Consider the following 15663-nt stretch of genomic DNA (forward strand, 5'->3'; position numbering starts at 1 on the left):
GCTGCACGCAGTCTTCTTGGGGGTCTGGTATGGTCCTCGGGGGTCTGGAGTGGTCCCCTCCTTTAACATGCTGACAGTATGCTAGAGAAACAGAACCTCACTCACACCTACTCAGACCATCAGGAAATACAAATAGTGACCGGTGGAGAATTCTGAACTTGGTGGTCGCACCTGAGCCATAAGCATCATAGATGTGGTTTGCGGGGAACGGGGCTCTGTCTGGAGGGAAGTGACCAGAGCTGGGAAGAGGTGAGGCTGCTCTTAGCCAGTTGAAGTGAGGGTAGCGGGGCTGGAGGGGACTGGAATGGGATAGACAGACCATGTAGGCAGACTGCTGGAGCCTGAGGATCTTCAGGACATGGTGAGGTGGGTTGCGGGCTGTCAGGGTGAGCCTCTGTGGGTGAGCCCTGGGATGATGGGTTCCAGGAGTCTAGCTCTCAGAGCTGAGTTTCCCAAACTCAGGCCAGTGGAGGGTGATCTCCTTCTTCTAGTTAGTGGATGGAAGCCTGATCTTTCAGCTTCTGAAAGGATTGGCTGGGATATGGGGGTGACTGTGGTGATTGTACTGGGAGAGGCTGGGAGGGTGGGCCAGGGACCCAAGGTGGGGGCTGCATACATGTGCATGCTCAGTTGCCCAGTCGTGACAGACTCGTGCAACTCCACAGATTGTAGCCCACCAGCCTCCTCTGTCCATGGATTTCCCAGGCAAGAATACTAGAGTGGGTTGCCATTTCCTCCTCCAGCAGATCTTCCTGACCCAGGGATGGAACCCTTGTCTCCTGCGTCTTCTGCATTGGCAGGTAGATTCCTTACCACTGAGCCACCTGGGCTGTGTGCTAGACAAAAATCCAACTCCAGGTACATCCAGCACAGATCTACCCCTTGGGATCATAAAAGCAAAGAAAAATAAGACGGACATTTATTGGAACACCTACACTGCGCCCAGCCCATGCTCTGCACTTTGCAGCCGGAGGCTTCTTTTCATCTTGCTAGCCCCATTCTCATCAGTTCCCAGATGAGGAAACTGAGGCTCGAGCTGGAGGCCTAAAGTCTCCCGGGGATTGGTTGGTGGAGCCCTGTTCTCTTCCTTCTGCCCCTGCCGCCTCTCCAGGACTGGAGATTATACACTGTGGCTTAGGATAGGCTCAGGTGCTCTGGCTTTCACCTCCCACATTTGAACTCAGTCTGTCCAAGTTTCAAGACTAGATCTTGTTTCATCACCTGCTGCCTGGAGGGTCACACGCAGGAACACCTGTTATACAAAGAGGGCTTGGCTTCTCAGTCCCACGGTCACCTCCCTGAGGACAGTGGCTCAGTCTCACTCCTGGCCTCTCACAGACCTCGGCACCATCAGCTCTCAGAATGATGCTGGCAATTAGGATGAGTGGTGGGCAGCTGCCTGACCTGGCTGTGTCTCTGGGCGCCACTGATGAGGTGGGTGCTGACAAAGTGTGGAGGGAGGGGGGAAGGCCTTCTTTTCACTGCTGTCTGCCTCCCTGAACCGGGATTGCTCCTCATGGGCCCAGTTCTCAGCGGATGAGAGAGCTGTTCGACAGGAACCTAACAAGAGAAGGCTATACATGCAGCGCCGGGTGAGTAATTAGACGCTAATTAATTTGCATTTCACAAGAGAGTCGGGGATGTTGAAGGAAAAAAAAAAGCTGCAAAGATTAAAGGTCTCATGGAGAAGGGAGATCTGGGGGCAGGGAGAGACGATGGTGCAGCCAGAACTGAGAAGAGAATGCCTGAAGCTGTGAGCACTCGTGGAGCAGGTGCAGATGTGGCGGGACTGAAGACAGGAGGTTACCTGCAGTGCCCACAACTGCTCCAAACATCAGCCTGTGCTCACCACCCTGGGTGCAGGGTGAAGATGCTTTTGATCTGTAGCTGGAGTGTGGGGAGGGACGCAGGGCGAGACGGACAGAGATGTGCAGACACAAAGCCCGTCTCAGAGACAGGAGTGAGAGAGAGCTTGAGACAAGCACGTTCCAACAGAAAGAAATACACACACACCCTGGAGACAGAAAAGCCAGGAGGCAGGAGAGGAGGTGAGGAAATCAAAGGATAAAGTGGGAGGAAGAGAAGGGAAGGAGGTGGGTAAAGAAGGAAAGAAGTCAGGAGGTGGGAGGAAGGAGCAGAGAGCTGGCCTCAAACACCAGGAGGGCTCCAGGGAGAGATCTCAGCACCCAGCATCTTCCCCTGCTAGTGTTCCCTCCGGAGCAGAGGTTGGGGAGAGTTTTCTGCAAAAGGCTGTCTCATAACTGAATAGGCTTTGGGGGTCGTACAGTTTCTGTTACATGTTCTTTTTCGTAAAAGAAGCAAAAATCATCTTTAGCTCAAAGAACCTATGAAGTCAGGTGCTTACCGGATTTGGCGCTTGGAGTCGTCCAACCCCTGGGATAGAGCATGCTTCTCAGATGGACCGTGGGGTCCAAAACAGTCTGCATTTCTCACAGCTTCCCAGGTGGAATCTGGGCTACCTGTGCACATATCCCATTTTGAGTGGGGAGGGTCTTGGTTACCGGGGAGGGTGGGGCTGCTGTTTGGCAAGCCATCCAGGCCCCGTTGGGATGCAGCCCTTGCTTGTAGGGTGCCTGGGAGTGCTGGGTTGTGGTCTGCATGTGCTGGCCCTTCTTCAGGGAAGGCTTTTCTGCCCAGCTGCAGGGAGGGCAGCTAGTAGTTGGCCCCCGGTGTATTTCACTGCAGAGACCCACCCAGGTGGAGGTCATGCCCTCCTCAGGGCAGCCGGCCCCTGGTGGCTGAGCCAGATGGAAGTGTTGGGTCTGGGCTGCTCCAGCTGGACAGCTCCCTGTGGGGCTGGCTGAGGCTTTGTCAGTTCTGCATTGCAGTTCAATTCTCCCTCCCAATCCTCCTTCCTCCCAGATTCCTTCCCTGGTGTAGATCCTTAATAAAGATCCAGCATCCCAAACTCTGAGTCTTCTCCCAAAGAACCCTACCTGTGACACAGGTGGACATATAGGCAGGGGGCAGTAGTGACCACAGGGACAGCATTTGGTAGTAGCTGGTCTCACCCAGGGGCAGCAGTAAGTAAAGATAAAATCACTCTGTCCAAGGCAGGGGTCTAAGGCCTCCTAGGGGGAGGAAGCTGGGCAAGGGAAGAGGAAGAACAGTGGGGCAGGGATTGGGTAACTCGGTCTGGCCCTGGCCTTGAGGCTAACATGTTGTGTGGCTTTGGGTGAGTTGCTACTGTTCTCTGAGTCTAGATTTCCTTGTGAGTTAAATAGGATAGAATCTCTGACCCTGGATGTATTAGTTTCCTAGGGCTGCTGTTGCGAATCACCACAAACTTGGGGGCTTAAAACAACAGAAAGCTCTTCTCTGCCAGCTCTGGAGGCTAGAAATCCTGAATCAGTACCACTGGGCCAAGATGAAGGAGTCAGCAGGGCCTCACTCCCTCTGCAGGCTCCAGGGGAGAATCTCTTCCTTGCTTCTTATAGCTTCTGGTGGCTGCCAACATCCCTTGGTTTATGGCCCCATCACTCTGGTCTTCAATGCCAGCACTTTCCAAATCCCTCTCTTCTGTCTTCATATTGCCTTCTCCTCTATGTTTGTGTATCAAGTCTTCCCCTGTCTCTCTTTTTAAAAAAACTTTATTTTGGACTGCGCTTGGTCTGTGTTGCTGCATGAGAACTTTCTCTAGCTGCAGTGAGTGGGGGCTGCTCTTCAGTTGCAGTGCATGGGCGTCTCATTGCAGTGGCTTCTTTTGTTACACAGCATGGACTTTAGGGCGCTCAGACTCAGCGGTGGTACACTGGTTTGGTTGCCTTATGGCATGTGGGATCTTTCCGAATCAGGGATCAAACCTGTGTCCCTGCATTGGCAAGTGGATTCTTAATCACTGGACCACCAGGGAAGTCTTGCCTGTTCCTTAAAAACACACTTGTGATTGCATTGAAGACCCATTGGATAATCCATGGTAATCTCCCCACCTCAAAGTCCTTAATCATATCTCCACATATCCTTTTTTGTCAAATAAGGTCACTTTTATACAGACTTTAGGGGTTAGACCTCTTTGGGGTCCATATTCAGCCCTTTGCAACTGCCACTTGTCCTTACGTAAGCTTTGACTCAAGGTCTCTCTTTCTGAGCTGCAGTTCTTTTTTTTTTTTTAAATTATTATTTTGTTTATTTAGGCTATAAATAAATGAGGGTCTTTGTTGCCATGTGTGGGCTTTCTCTAGTTTCAGCGAGTGGGCGCTCCTTTTCATTGCAACACGGGCTTCTCATTGCAGTGGCTTCTCTTGTCGCAGAGCATAGGCTGTAGGCACGAGGGCTCTGGTACTTGTGGCATGAAGACTGCCCTTGGGCATGTGGGATCTTCTTGGACCAGGGATTGAACCTGTATCCCCTGCATCGGTAGGTGGATTCTTAACCACTGGGCTGCCAGGGGAGTCCTGAACTGCAGTTCTAGGTGACAGGTCTATACCATTTGTTGTCACAGTGATGGTCTCGTTCTGCCAAAAATTATCTTCAACAAGTATGGATAAGCTGTTCTGCTCACATTAATAGTTTCATTGACAATCACCCCCTCCACAAATACTATTTACTGAGCACAGACTATACGCTTATTTGCATGTTATCACTGACTACCACCCAAGGAAGTGAGTTCATTATGATCTCCACCATGTAGATAAGGACACCAGGGATGGAGAAATTCAGCAATTTGCCCTGGTCCACAGAGTGGCTCTGGGATTCCCCCTTAGCTTGTCTAACTTGAAGACTGTCTCATCTCCTACCATATATCTCCTCCCAGGCATAAATATGCTTCTCTTTGAAACAAAGTGTGGTCCCTTTTGAACTTTGAATCTAGTCTCTTATCAGATCCTACAAACTGCAGACATAACACAGGAAGCGTTGTTCGAGAAAGCTGAAAGTCCAGTTATGACAGCCCAGGAATGAAGCTCGTTTGGGCTGTGCTTTTGTGAGGTCTGCCATGAAGCAGAGCCCGGGCGGGGGCTGGGGAGGGGGTGTCCCAGACTCCCATTTCAGCTGCGCTTTTATTATTCTTCCAACTGAACTGTCTGGGACTTTGAATATCAGCCCTTGTTCCTGATGAATCCATGGGTTGAGCTTCTTGATTACGTTATTTATTCATCAGCCAATGGGTCACTGAACACTGCTAGACATTGATGCTCATAATGACCCTTTCTCCTGACTTTCATTTCAAGCACCAGAAAAACTCTCGACATAAAACAAGTTGTGTAAGTCTATGGAAGGAAACCACCATGGAAAGATGTTTACAAATGATTCTCTTGTGTGTGAGGGTTTCCCAAAGTCCAGAATAGGAAGGAGGACTTGAGAACATTTCTGTCAAAAGGGAACTGGATTTAAAACAGGCATGAAAGCCAACCTGAGGGTAAAAGTGTGTTCAGCTGGCCTAAGCACATCTTATTCCTCTGGACAGAAAGATGGGTGGAAACTAATTGTCTGGAAGCAAGGAGCCTTTGCCCAGCTACTGCTGAGATGGAGTGGGCATGAGGCAGGAGGGGGCAATGCTGGGCAGATGGGACTGACTGGCCATGAGTGTCTCCGTAGACCATACAGACAGCATGAACTTAATTTTCAAGGCCACTCGGTAGCTCTGCAAGAGTTTAAGCAGAAAAGCCACCTGTTTATGTGCTTTAGAAATATTTTATGGGCTGTGGTAATAGCCCAAGCAGGGGGGTGAGGGCATGGAATCTTGTTGATAAAGGGATAAGATTGGATTGGAATGAGTCAAATCCAGCCAGCGGTGGCCATGGAGAGTGCTGGGGGGCGAGGATGCCTGTGTATAACCTGGGTGGATGCTGGGACCTGCCATGGAGCCATGGAGATGCAGTTGACCAGCAGGACCGTGCAAGGGGAACCAGAGTAAGACGGTTTTACTAAGAGAGGAGTCTTGGGGAGGGAGCAGGTTTTTCCTGGAAAGTGCTGGAAAGTGCAAGCTCCCCTCCATCATGTGACAGAACTCTGAAGACTGCATCTGAGCAGGGACACATGTTGAGAAAGTGACAGCAGCCAGGTGCCCATGAGAGAACCCGCAGAAGCCAGCAGTCTCAGTCCGGTTCTGCCCTGACTCATGCGGACCTCTGGCAAGGCCTATTTCCCCCCAGGTTTCCTTATCTGTAGAATACAGGAATGGGATCATCTCGGGGCTTCCTTGATGGAGGGGGAGGGGAACACCTCTGAGTCTCTGGAATCAGTATGGACACCTGGATACACGGGTCTGCTCGTTGAGGGGTCGGCAGAGTCACCCGAGAAAGAAGTGACATCTGACCTCTCAGGCCACGCCCACAGCTGGAGCCCAGCTGGTTAGCACTGCTCTTGAAATATGCCAGGGGTGAGCCTCGTCTCACCCAACCAGTTCCTGGAAGGTTGAGGCTGGGTCACAGGTTTCACCCATGTCCCTCCTTGGTGGGTGTGTCTTGATGTCCCCCAGGGGCCTCCTCATACCTGCAGAGTCACCTGTGAGGAGCACCGAGGCTCCTCCCTGTGCCTGAAGGTTCTGGAAGAGCCTCCTAGCCCCCTGCTTGGCCAGGGCATGGGGCCTTTATGCCATTTCTCTCACTTTACCCTGCAAACTCTTGCTCATCCTTCAGAGTCCTCAGGCCCTCCTCCAGGATGCTGCACTCAGCACTGATTTCTCACTGAGACAGGATCCTGTAGGCAAGGTGTCCACACCTCTTTTCAGCCTGTTTTATACTTGTCTGGGATGTAGGAACTCTCCTCCACCTCTGCCCCGTGAGACTTTCTGGCAGAACTTCTGTACTTCGGGGTCACCAAGTGCCACCCCCAGTTGTTGGCACTTACTTAGGGCTCGAAAAGGTTATCTTCTGTAGCCATCCTAATTTGTGGAATGATCTTCATGTTTGTGAGCTCTGACTGCTCGCTGGGTCAAGCATATGTGTTGAGGTGGGAGGCATGGGGGATGTGTGAGGTCTGCCCACTCCCCTGGGGGTTGCTGGGAGGACAACAGCACAAATGCCCACAGAACTCAGCACTGTTCAGAAAGTGCCTTGTGCGTCCCTTTCCACAGGCTCCCAGAATGACGAGTGTGAAATGAGAGCCATCGAAGATTGCACAAAGCTTGTTGGACTCGTGCACGGAATGGAAAGAAATAACCGTGTCTGGAGCACTTTGGAGCAGGCCTCCTGCCAGCCAGCCCCTTTAGAGAGAAGGGTGTGTGTGTTGTGTTGTATAACCCTGGCCAGCAGGAGCAGCTGTGCCCATTTTACAGATGTGGGGAGAGGATGTGAAAGCTGCCAGCCTCACTCAAGGTCACAGCCTTGCTCAAGGTCACAGCACAGCTCTCTCCGGCTGGCCGCCTCCTGGGGTGAGAGCTGCAGCGTGGGGTGCTGTGTTTCTCTTGGACAGAGCAGATGGTCTTGCACCCTACCTGCACTGGCTAACCATATCTCGCCCTCCCACACATCCCGTTTGAAAGTCCAGCCAAGATCCACTTCCCTCCCTGGCTTCCATGCCCCGGTTGGGCCTGAGCCCTCTCTTTACACAGGACTTGCTCTAAACTGTTGGGGGCGGGGGCCTGGAGCCTGGCAAGCAAGCTGTTTACTCTGGGAGATGAACTCTTCTTGGGGGCAGGACGGGGGCTCTGGGGCTGGAGCCAAGGAAATCACCACAGCCTGGCCAAGGGGAGGCTTGAGGTGGCCAGAGGAATTTAGAAGTGGTCTCCGATCTCAGGGGAGAGGGCAGAGGGCTGAGAAAGAGGGCAAGCACTGTGATTGAGCTGTGGGGAGTCTGGCCCGAGCCCCAGGGCTGTGCTGATGGGTTGGGGGGGGCGGGCTGCTGGCTGCCGATGTACCCCCAGACAGGCCAACAAAGCCAAGCCAACTCTGGGGGAGGGCGCTCACCCTCCCGGATTGTGGGAATGAGGCTGTTGAATCACCCGGCCGGCTGGACACCACCACCGCCGCCACCACGGAGGGCTGAAAGCGGAAGAGTGTTCCCTGCCAGGGCCGCAGGTTGCCCGAAGTTAACTGGGCTTGTCAGACCCCCTGATCTAGACTTGGCTGCCTCTTGCATCACTGAGCTGAGGCATACTTGTCAAATATTTGTCATATTTGAGGCTCTCAGCTCTTGAGGGTGTTCAGGCCAGGCACCCGCCCCTATGGATGGGACATCAGACCCGAGGTTGGGGCCCCAGACTTTGGCAAAAGATAGGCATGGTTGTAATTCAGAACAGGTCATTTCATTTTCCCTTTCCTCTCAGTTGTATGGTGGGGATGAAAGGGGGTGTGGGAAAACTTCACATAGTGCCCAGCACACAGTAGGGCCTCATGTAGGGGCTGCCTGTTCTAGGCCTTTCCCTCAGGATGGGACCGGCAGTCTGGTCTGGGTCTGCATCATCCATGGCCAGGGCTCCCCTGCAGAGGGTTGGAGTAGGGGCTCCGGGTCACCTCACAACCCCCCAGGGCCCACCACCAGGAATCCTGCCTCCACCTTGGGTGGTGGGCAGGGGGCAGGGGGAGGCCTGGCTCTGCTGGTATGGAGGTCCCCCTCCCCATAAGCACCAGAAACTCCTGCGGAGCTAACCTGCCCAGGTGTTGTACAACCTGAGACCAGAAGCCCAGACCCTCTCTCCAGGACAAGTGTCAACAAGAAATCTCCTGACTTATCTTGTTCACATTCCAGAGGTGCAGTGGCTAGCTCAGAGACTCGGTAACAAGACACCACTCTGGCTGCGCCTGCCAGAGAAGCCAGCAGGTCTTTTATCTGCCATCTCTGCCTCCCAACCTGCACCCTAGGGATGTACCTTCTGCCCAAGGGGGCTCTCCAAACAATTTAAGGAGGAAGATCCCCCTGAGCTGTTTGCACACTTGGCTAATCCTTGTTAGGCATTGGTCAATCAGGGGAGGAGCCTCTTGGTGGGAAATGGAACTCAGCAGAGGACCCAACCCCCAGCAGGCACTGGCAGAGGACTCAAAGTAGTTCATTGAGCAGGTCACATCCTGGGGATGAAAGCAGAGAGCGTGAAGCGAAATGTGGTTAGATGGGCCCCACATGTTCTTGGGGGAACCACTTACATGTACACACAACCCTCCAAGTTATTTCCTATGATGAGAGGAGAGTGCTGCAGCCATAGAAAACCCAAGCCTTCTTTTATCTGACGGGCCCAGACTGGGCAAGGGGCTCACACAGAGTCACACAGCAGCTTATGGCAGGGCATGAGTTTGTTGTCTTTTATTTTCCCATGCCATTTCACTGGACAGGTGTCTTCCATACTCCATCCCACTCTGGGCCAACCCGCCCCCACCCGCCTCGCCCACTCACTCCCCCCCCCCCCACCCCACCACCATCCCAGCCCCTAGCTCCGGGTGATGTGTTTGAAATGCTTCAGGCGGTGGGTGGGGGGTGGGGGGACGGGGACACAGCAGAGGGAGGAGCGCATGGGAGGACCCTGAGGCACAGGGAGCTGATGCTGTGAGCACCACCTGGGTGAGTGGGCAGAGGGAAGCGGAGGAGGTGAGGGGGTTGGAATGGCATTCCAGCTTTATGACTTTCATTTTCAGGATGTGGAACTGGCCAACCATGGGGGCAACTTGCTTGCCCTCAGGCAGGTAAGTCTCAATCCCACATGACTCAGGTCCTGAGGCACCAAGAATAGGACCTTGCTGGGGTGTGGGGAGGGGGCACGTGAGAAAACTCACCTCTCCTGCCTCCTGGGTCAGGGCACCAAGGAGGGCTTCCTAGAGGAGGTGGACCTATTTGGGACCTGGAGGAGACCAGGCTTGCTAGGGCATTGCAGGCCCCCCTTTCCCAAACTGCTTGATCACTTCTCAGAGAGAGGAGGAGCCCTTCCCCTCCCCTAAGGAACTGGCTCATGAGCCCTCGATGAGCTCTCCAGATCTGTGTCAGGAGCAGTGTAGGAGGTCACCACAGGCATCTTCCTAGGCTGAGCTAAGCTGCCACCAGATATGACTAATATGTCCAAACCTGACATGTCTCAACTGGGTGGTCTCCGCCAGGTATAGGTGGGCACTGGGGGAAACAGGGGAGGAGAGGTGAGCTCCCTGCTGTGACCTGAGAGATTCCTGTGCGGCCAGCCCTCAGAACCCCAGGAAAAATGATAATAGAGCCTCGTTGGCTGTAAAATGATGACGAGTCTCCCTGAGAATCTAGAACAACAATAGAATCTGCCACAGAGCCTGTTTCTTGGGGACCCAGTGGTCAGTGCAATTAATGCACACCCACATACGCTTTGCACACCTACTGTGCGCCAGGCATTCCAGGGAGATGCGGAGCCCTAAGGTGAGCCAGCAGCTCAGGATCCAGTGGGGGAGATGCAGTGGGGGAAAGCAGCATGTTGAGCACTTGAAGAGCATTATTCTTAAGATGCTGCAGAAAACGTGTGGTGGGAGAAAGTCACCCTGCTGAGGACAGTAACGGAAAGCACTGTCTAGATGTCAAGGTGTGAGATGGGCCGGAACCCTCACAGGGAGAATGGACTCTTAGGACTCCCCATCTGGGAAGGATCTCCAGGCATCCAATGATCAGGACCCACCATTCTCAAACTCACACTGAAACACAAAAGGGCCTGCTGAAACAGGGCACCTGCCCCCCAACACACACACACACACACGCACTGAGAGTCTGATTCACCAGGGCCGGCTGGAGCCCGGGCATCTGCCCTTCAAGCTGGCTCCCAGGTGCTGCTGCTGCGGTCTGTGGACCACACTCAGAGCAGTGATCCATTCACTCCCTCACCATTCCCTGGGCGGGGGCCAGCTCAGGGGTCGGCCCACTCAGCCCAGTTGTTTCCGGGACTGTCTTTGGCGCTCAGAGACCTTGTGCAGGGGAAGTTAAGGAGTACAAAGTCCTCATCTCCACCTGCTGGGCCAAGCTCTGAGGCCCAGAGATAGAGGGCAAGCTCGTGGTGGGTCACCCATGGGTCGGAGGCTGTGACAGAGTCACCTGAAAACAAAGTTTTCTTTTAGAAAAAGATTTTCCTCATTAGTTCTTTCTTTCTAGTTGCACCGGGCCTGCGTCACTTCCCGGGGGTAGTTTCCAGCTTTGGGAGTGGGGCTTACTCTTCGTCGCGGCACTCTGCTTCTCATATCAGTGGCTTCTCTAGTGCAGCGCGGGCCTTAGAGCGCAGGCTCAACAGCTGCGGCACGTGGGTCTAGTTGCTCCACAGCATGTGGAGTCCTCCTCGACCAGGGATTGAACCTGTGATCCCTGCGTTGGGAGGCAGATTCTCATCCACTGCGCCACCAGGGAAGTCCCCAAAACTAAGCTTTCTGACTCCTTGGGGGCCGGGGGACACTATAAGGACAGGGCTGGGAGGGGGGAAACTCTGGGCTCCAACTTCTTTGCCTAAAATGCTGGCTAAAGTGCTTCAGAATGGGGTAAAGGAGCTTGGAGACCCAGTCAACAAATGGAGAGATGGAGTGTAGGGGGATGTGTGTGTGTGCGTGTGTGTGTGTGTGTGTGTGTGAGGACGCACACACTCACATGCAGCTCAACATCCGTCACAAAAAGAACGAGGGATGTACTTACACCTTGAGTAGGTTCCTATCCCTTTCTGAGTGTCAGTTTCCTCATCTGGAAAAATTAAATGGGTTGAATTAGACAGTTCCTTTTGAGAGAAAGAGGGCTGGGGGAAAGAGGGAGGGAGGCCCTAAGGAGCGTCCTGGTAACAAGGCTGTCATTTGATTAGCGCCCAATTTAAAGCCGCTAATAGACATCTGAAATTTTGCAAAGCTGCGCAATTACCAGGCACAGCCTGAGTGGCGCTCTGTCTGTGGGGAGCAGTCCGTCTATCAGGGTGTCATCAGCCTCCTCATCTCACTCCAAAGGCCTTGAGTTTGAATAACATTGACCAGAGGAAGCTCCTGAGGCAAAACAAAAGGAGCCCTTGGCCTAGCAGCTCTGTGGGGGGCTTCAGAGGCAGTTTCCTTGGGCCTCCGCCAGGCTTGAGAGAGAGTTGTCCCCAGGGGTTCTGGGGTGCTGGCAGAAGGCCGACTGCTCTTCTCTCTCCGCCTATCCCCAGGGCTCTGCCTGCTGACATCAAGCCAATTACAGCATCCTTCTGAGAGGCCGGCAAAGAAAACAAAGGCTCTGAAAGAGGAAAGAAAGACCCCTAGCCAGCACTTGGGCTGTGGAAGCTTCAGGAATAACACTCAAAAGTGTGGGAGCCAGCCTAGACTGGAATCCCAGTTCTACTTCACAAGCTGTGTGACCCTGGACAGTGTATTTAACCTCTCAGTTTTGTTATCTATAAAGACCTCTTTGGTTGGTCCTGGGGATTAGCTAAAATGACAGAAATGAAAGCACTTTGGAGGAACAAAAAATGGAATCCACTGAATCCTTCAGCTGTGCTGTGCCGTCAGTGAAAGCTGCTTCACCGAGAGTGGCGTATGGAATCTCAGACATGCATCTGAGTCTCAGCTGTTTACCGCGCGACCCTCAGAGACTCACGCAACCTCTTGGAGCCTCGGTGTCATCTGTAAGAGGCAAGTGTTTACGGTATTTTCCCTAGAAGGTTAATGGAAGGAAAATCAGAAAAGAGCCTGTGCAAAGTGCCAGCCTCTCAATAGGCCCCAAAAAGTCACGCTTCTCCTATTCCCCAGGCGTCCTCACTCGAGAGCCAGGGCGGCACCACCATTATCCGCAGGTGTGTATGTCACTATGCCACCCTGGGGGCCGGGCCAGGCTGCGGGGCACGGCCAAGCCCTGGATGACCCACAGCAGCCTACCCACCCAGTGGTTAGCTCAGGAAAGCCTCAAATTATACAATTTATGAAACCCAATCCAGTTTTCCGACTGGAACGTGTGATTAGAGAGATTACACATTCACTGTTGCAATTATGGTAATGTTGATGTGTGGACAGATAACTGGCAGCGGGGCTGTTCTGAACCGTCTATTTATAGGTTGAAGATTCTTGCTATCTCAAGGCAGACATATGGGCCATAAAGGCAGGCGACAAAAACAGGCGGGGAGAGCAAATCTCCCTCGAAATGAAAAGACACGAAAGGAAGCGGTAATTAGGGCTGGGACCGGCTTATGTAAATCAGGTAATACTTTCAAAACAGAGATGAGATCTGGTTTTAATAAAGCGCATTGGAACAAATGGTGGAATAATGACTTAATAAATCTAAATACAAATATTTTGTTCCGTCTCCAAAATGAACAGCCCTGGCATCTGCCGAGCCCGGGCCGGGCGAGGGGGCGGTGCTGTAGTGTTACTGTATTCTTTCACTCCCTCAGCAGGCTCGAAGATTTTAATTTTTAGCCTTCTGCTAAATTACACGGGCTGTCAGTCAACTGTGGGAGATATTTTGAGTAGGGAGATTTATACAAACACACAGAGCGCACTCGGGAGGCTCAGCACAATATCTTTTACACCGGCTGGGATGTAAATCATAGGTTGTTCAGAGCCCGAATTACAGCTCTTTCGGAAATAGACTGCGGAGAAATTATTCACCAGGAGGAATTCAGTGGCTTTTTTATCTCAGTGCCCCTCTTCGACCCTCATCTTAATCAGAGAAGCTCTCTAGTGGTCCTTTTTGGTGCTTTTTCCATCACCGCCCATCCCAACTCTGGTATCTAGAGCAGAAATCGCAAACCCATGACCCATGGACCAAACTGGATCCACAGGTGTGTGTGTGTGTGTGTGTGTGTGTTTATTGATCGGATCAAGGGTGATAGCCCGGAGACAAATCCAGTTTTAAAAATTAGTTACAAAGACTTTTATTGATTTATTTGGTTATGCTGGGTCTTTGTTGCTGTGTGTGGACTTTCTCTAGTTGCAGCAAGTGGGGGCTACTCTAGTTGAGGTGCGTGGGCTTCTCATTGCCATGGCTTCTCTTGTGAGCTCAGGCTGTAGAACACAGGCTCAGTAGCTGTGACTTGCCTAGGCCTTCCTGTCCTGTGGCATGTGGGATCCTAGTTCCTGGGCCAGGGATCGAAACCCATGTCCCCTGCATTGGCAGGCAAATTCTTAACCACTGGGCTACCAGGGAAGTTCTGGCAAATATTTTTAAATCATGCAGTTCATCAAAAAAGTCATACATCCAACTTCTCTCAATATAGGTCAGAATACCTAGCCAGCCACCTAGGGTTTGCCTTGTGTGCTGACAGTCAGCTGGGGCTGAGGCTGCCCCGCTGTCTCTAGGGGAGTGTGGCCTCACAGGTCTTCACTGTCCCTTTGTTGCCCAGTCCACACCACACCCGCTTCAACTATGGTACCTGCCTGGACTCAAAGGCAGTGAGTATTTTACCCTTGGTATAAATCCATCCCCTTTTAGTTGTTAGAGTCTGTATCTCAGGAGATGTTATTGAAAACAGCACACGTTATTGCTCATTCTCAAACCTGCACCAATTAAATAAGAAAAATGTGGACAGTATCTAAAAATATTAACATAAAATGAGTGTCAAAGAGACAGAGGAAGAGAGAGATTATTGATGATCCCTACTTGGGAATGACTGCTCTTTATTTCATTCTGATCTGTTTCATCTGTTCCAATATGTGGTAGTTATTTATACTGATGTTCTTAATGACAAAATGAGAAGCTGGTAACTTTATGTCAATGCCCTAGATTTTAATGATCTGTGAAATCCTGAAGACTGGGTAATCCTTGCCCAAATTACCATGTAATTGTAGAACCTCGGAAGCTATCCCTCTATCGCCCATATATCTTTACATACACCCGTTTGAATGTCCTTCCCTCTATTCATCCATTCATATGTATTTATCCATCCCACGACACCTCTGTTGAGCTGCCAGTCCATCCCTCCATCATCCATTCATCTATCCAACTACTCCAACCACAGAGCCCTCACTTTGGCTAGTCCACAGTCTCCAAGTGGATATCCAGCAAGACGTCCTGTTCTTTTGTCAGGTCTGGCTGACCAGAATTCTTCCTGTGAAAAAGCTGTGTCTTCACAAAAGCACATGTCCCTGTGAGTTCCACATACATGAGGGCTCTGCAGATATCTGAACCTCACTCTCTTGTCAACTCATTTACAAAACTCTCCTCTCTCCCCCAAAAACCAGCAGTCTTGTCTTCTGGAAAAATTCCCTGGATTCCTTCCATGCATCCTCCTGAAGTAAGAATGGCAGACCTTCGTTTTGGTCAGACTCCCTGTCTTTCCTCAATACGGTGACTCACTGTGGGCCTTGAGCAGCTCAGAGCTGGGTGGGGCTCTCAGTCACTGGATTCTGCTCCTGTGGCCTCATCTGGGGTCTGATGGCCTTTTCTCGCTGATGATATATAGTGGGTGGCCAGGTCCCCCAAACCACCACATTATCTTCACACTTTCCATTCATTCCCCCATGTGAACCTCAAGAGTGACTGTGGATCCAGCTGGAAAAGTGCTTTTTGAGGTTGTCTTTTCCTTCTAGAAAAGATTAAAAATGTCTCCTTCTGCTAATCATTACTTCCAGTCACTCACCAGCATGAAGTGGTTGACTTTCCTACACGGAGGGCGTTTTAGGTCTAAGCAGGCCTCTCTCCATCCCCTCTTGTCTGGAGGATAATGCCTGATATTTCCCATTGACGCTTTATTGATTTTATAGAACTTTAATCCTGGTCAGAATATCCATGCCCTTAGACATAGGGAAGGGGGGATGTCACACTATTCTTGGTCATTTATGCCTCATTCGAGGAAATTGAGCTTTTTAAGATCAAGGTTCAACAGGAAGT

The 15663-nt window shown here is 51.8% G+C and overlaps 1 long non-coding RNA gene across 1 annotated transcript; it reads left to right on the forward strand.

Annotated features, from left to right (window-relative positions):
• The first annotated feature begins 1317 nt into the window (after window positions 1–1317).
• On the forward strand, window positions 1318–12849 carry LOC129562952 (uncharacterized). The gene is made up of 4 exons (XR_008687282.2): window positions 1318–1434; window positions 7037–7179; window positions 9528–9575; window positions 12008–12849. It is a non-coding gene; the product is annotated as an uncharacterized LOC129562952 (long non-coding RNA).
• The last annotated feature ends 2814 nt before the right edge of the window (window positions 12850–15663 follow it).

This window comes from Moschus berezovskii, chromosome 9 (genome assembly GCF_049115385.1).
Source record: "Moschus berezovskii isolate FMDL1 chromosome 9, NW_MosBer_1.0, whole genome shotgun sequence".
Lineage (NCBI taxonomy): Eukaryota > Metazoa > Chordata > Mammalia > Artiodactyla > Moschidae > Moschus > Moschus berezovskii.